Source organism: Cyanistes caeruleus, chromosome 16 (assembly GCF_971803275.1).
Source record: "Cyanistes caeruleus chromosome 16, bCyaCae1.hap1.1, whole genome shotgun sequence".
Lineage (NCBI taxonomy): Eukaryota > Metazoa > Chordata > Aves > Passeriformes > Paridae > Cyanistes > Cyanistes caeruleus.
Window position 1 is genome coordinate 12,481,821 of NC_141716.1, and position 4,463 is coordinate 12,486,283.

The following is a 4,463-nucleotide window of genomic DNA, read 5'->3' on the forward strand; positions in this document are numbered from 1 at the left end:
TGTGTGGAGTCAGGGTGTGGGAACCTGTGTATGTGGTGGGGGGGGGCTCTTCTGTCTGGGTGCTGTTCTCTCCACAGTGTTTGTTCATGGTTTTTCCCCATCCAGGGATTGGATTTTCCCAAATCCAGGGATTTCTGAGTGCCTTAGACATCAATGAGTCAATCCCTGGGAACAGTTAAATGTGACCCCTGTGTTCAGCAAGGGCACTAAGGGCTGGGTGAGGTCACCTGGCCAGGGTAGCACAGGAAACCTGTGAGGCATCCAGGAGCCAATGTTCCAGTGTCAGCTCTGGGCCAGGTGCTGCAGAGAAGCTCGGGTAGCTGCTTCCCAGCCTCTGTGTTCCCTCAGTTCAGTTCTTGTCAGTGGTTTAGTGGGGAGTTGGTGTCACTGAGCAGCAAGGAAGTCTGCTGTGACTGGGACATTTGTTGTCCTCTTGGCTTCTCTGATTTCCTAAGCAGGAGTCCCAAAGCCAGCACAGGAGCACCAAACCCAGAAAGTGAAAATTCCCATTGTGCAGTGTTGGTGAGGGAGGTGCATGGGTGGGTCTGGAGCCCAGGCAGCTGAGGGGTGCTGCTGCCTGCTCCAATGCCCTGCCAGGCTCCTTCCTTCTTGTACTGCCCTCAGCCTCTTGTTTCCCACTGCCACAGGATGCACTGGCTTTTGGGGAAGGATCTGGACTGGGAGTTGCACATCCCTGCTGCCTGCAGGTCCTCCTGGGATGAGTGTCCCTGTGCTCTGCTCTCCCACACTTTCTCCCTGCTCCAAGTGTAGAGCAAGCCAAGCTGGGCTTTCCCAGGTGAGTTTGTGTGATGAGCTGCTAAGGTGTCTGTGGGTGCAAAGTGCTGCATTCCCAGCCTGTTTATCCAGAGGGAGTGCAGGGTTCAGTCAGTCCTGGGTATGGAAATCCTGGCTGTGTCTGGGACTCTGGCTGTTCTAGCTACTGCAGCAGTCAGCCCAGCATGACTGGTCTGACCCAGCTCATTGTTTGACCTCAAGATGTTCTTTTTGTCTCCTTCCTTTAAAATCTTAAAAACAGCAGCTGGCAGAGGGCTGCATGCTGTGCTCCCCGGCTGTGCCAGGTAATGATGGGTTACACTGTCACTCCTGGGACACACAGTTCCAGTCTGGATGAGTCCTGCCACCAGTTCACTTTGCTCACTCACTTCCTAAATTACTTTCTGCTCATTTCATGTTTTTGGTGATGTTTGTGCACCTCAGACTGTTGGGTTCCCCAGCTCCAAATGGAGCTCAGGGCTTCCAGGGGAGGCTGGGAGAAGGGGTTGTTGAGGGCTTATCTCAGGTTATGCAGAAGTCTTGCCCCGCCTCATAGAAGGGGTGGAGAAGGTGGAGCCAGGCTCCAGAGGTGCACAGGGATGGCAAGAGAGGTGACAGGGACGTGTTGAAACATGGCAACTTCCCGTATTTAAAAGGGCTTGTGAGAAGGCTGGAGAGAGACTTTGCACAAGGGCCTGGAGTGACAGGACAAGGGGGAACAGCCTCAAGCTGCTGGAAGATTTAAATGTGATATGAGGAAGAAATTCTTCCCTGTGAGAGTGGGCAGGCCCTGGCACAGGTTATCCAGAGAAGCTGTGGCTGCCCCTGGATCCCTAGAAGTGTCCCAGGCCAGGCTGGACAGGACTTGGAGCAACCTGGGACAGTGGAAGGTGTCCCTGCCATGGTAGGGGATGAAATGAGATGATTTTTGGGGTCCCTTCCAATCCCAACCACTCTGATTCCGTGATTCTGACTCAGTGTAAGGAAGAAAGCTGCAGAGAGTGGTCCTGAGATCTCACTACCAATTTGCACAGAACATCCTGCCCTGAGTGGATGTGCTTGGCATGAGCTGACAGGGCCAGGGACATCCCAGTGGTCCTTCCTCCTTAGGTATGTCTGTGCTTCAGTGCAAGCTCCTGTCTGCTTTGAAGGGCAGAGTTTATTTACCTGTAAGTTTTGTTATTTACCCACAGTGTTTATTTTACTCTGCTTTCCCAGGAGTGGAATCAGATCAGGAAGTAGTTGGCTAAATATACCTTTCCTGTTTCCCTCCCCTCTGTCCCACACTGTAGGTGTCATTACATGGTCTATGCAGTCAGGTCTATTTTGAGGTGATGATGTGTGGGTGCAGCTCCTTGAGCTCAGAAGCCCTGTCTGGAGACCTGGCCTGCCCTTCCCAAATCCTGATTTCCCCCGGCTCAGTGGGATGCTGGAACCCAGCTGGCAACACTGGGTGTAACTCGGGGAGTGGGAGCACAGCCACACAGCTGCCTCGAGTGTGACTGCTGAGGGATACAAGGCTGGCAACTTCTCCTAACATAAGTGTGGGGCAGAGATACCACCCTGGATGTTTGATAAGTGTTTACATATGGGGCAGTGTTGAACCAGAGCAAGTTTTATCCTGAGCAGAATGATTGTCTTCTTAGAGTAAACCTTGGAATGATTGTTGTCCCTGCCCCACTCTTGTCCAGCTGCCTCACCTCCTGCAAACTCACATGTCTACAAGCTCTCCCATTTCCTTCAGGGGAGATTTCTGCCTGAGTTCCCTCTGTTTCTGTTTCCCTGGCAGAGCCCTGCACACTGGCTGGGGTGGATTGGAGGTGCTCAGGGCACTGATTTTCTCCCTGGTTCCATCCTGTGTCCTGGGCACTGCTGTTTTCTTTACAAACCCAGCTCCAGAAGTGTCTTGGCATTTTCTGGAAGTTCCAAAAACCAGAGCTGTGTCCTGGAAGAACTGGATCAAAGCAAAGGTCTGTGGTGCTCAGTGACAGCAGATACTTGTGCGTGAGGAAGAAAAGGGCATGTAAAATGTGCCCCTGTTCTCCTCAGCCTCCTGTGCTGTCAGCTGGAGCTTTCCTGCCCTGGCAGTGTTTCCATCAGCCTCAGTGATTTTTCCTGTATATTTGCCTTTCCCACCTACCTGCAGTGTTTTGGAGATGGAACAGGGCAGGAGCCATTACAGTTGCTGAACTCCCACCTGCTAGGCAGGATGTTCTTTGTGTTTTCCAGAACACTGCTTTTCCCTCTCACTCAGGGCACAAAAAAAGCTCTCTTACCCAACAAGCATTTGTTTGGGTCATTCTTCCTCTTTTCCATGTGGTGTGTGGTATCCCAGCCCTGCTCCAAAGCAGTGATTAATTTTCCTGTGTGATTTCCAATGACAAACATTATTATTGTCTGTTATTAATTAACTGTCACAACTTTGTGCTGTGACTAAAGATAGGAGTTTGTCACTTTTACAGGTGGTTGAGGCCAAGCACAAAGAAAAAGAAATCAAAAGTACCTGGTTGGCACCAGGCTTAGGTACTCAAGTCTCAATTTCCTCATGGGATTTTGAACATAGGTACTGTGAAATTATGGATTACATCATGGAATTATGTCCATGCTATCCCCACAGTTCAGAGTATGTGACTCAAGTGTCCAGGAAATGAGCTCACAGCGAGTCACCACCCATTTAACAACCCTGCCTGTGGGTTTAAAGACTTACTTTTGTACAGTTGCCACGTTAGAAAGAGAAGTTTGAAAGAATAAATTCTCCCAACACGTTATCTCAGCAGCAGAGCAGGCTTGAAGGGTACCTCAAGGGGAGTCACCCCAGCAGTGGGGATGGGTGCTGGAGGAGGAGGCGACTGGCAGGGACAGCAGGCTGGTCCTGGGCAGGCTCCTGTGGCCACTTCTTGGTCACTTCAAGCATATCCAGAGAAGGGAATGGAGCTGGGGAAGGGGCTGGAGCAGCTGGGAAAGGGGCTCAGCCTGGAGCAAAGGAGGCTCAGGGGGCCCTTCTGGCTCTGCACAATCCCTGCCAGGAGGGGACAGCCGGGGGGGTCGGGCTCTGCTCCCAGGGAACAGCCACAGGAGGAGAGGGAACGGCCTCAGGCTGGGCCAGGGGAGGCCCAGGGTGGATATTGGGAAGAATTTATTGATGGAAAAAGTTGTCAGGCCTTGGCAGGGGCTGCCCAGGGAGGTTTGGAGTCCCCATCCCTGGAGGTGTCCAAGGAAGGACTGGCCGTGGCGCTCAGGGCTCTGGGCGGAGGGGATCGGGCACAGGTTAACCCCTCAATGACCCCGCCCGGCTTTTCCAGCTTCAGTGACTCTGTGACCCTTCATCCGCGGCTCTTGCCTCCTTCATGCCCAAGCCCTGCCCGCCTGAGCCCCTCCTTGGGCCGGGCCCCGGCCGCAGCCGCCCCCCGCTCCTCCCGCTCCAGCCCCGGCCGCAGCCCAGCCCCGCCTTCCCTGCCCGAAACCGCCCCGTGACGTCATATCACCTCGTGACGTTTCGGGGCCGTGACGTCAGCGCGCCCCAGCGCCACGGCCGCGTTCCGCTCGGGAGACACCGCCTTCCCGGCGTTCCCCGCGCCTCGCTGCGGCCGCGCCTCCATCTCCCAGCAGCTCTCGCGCACAGAGCCTGCCGGCGCGCGCGGCGCTGAGGCGCAAGGCACGCCGGGACTTGTAGGCGACGCGGGGGCGGC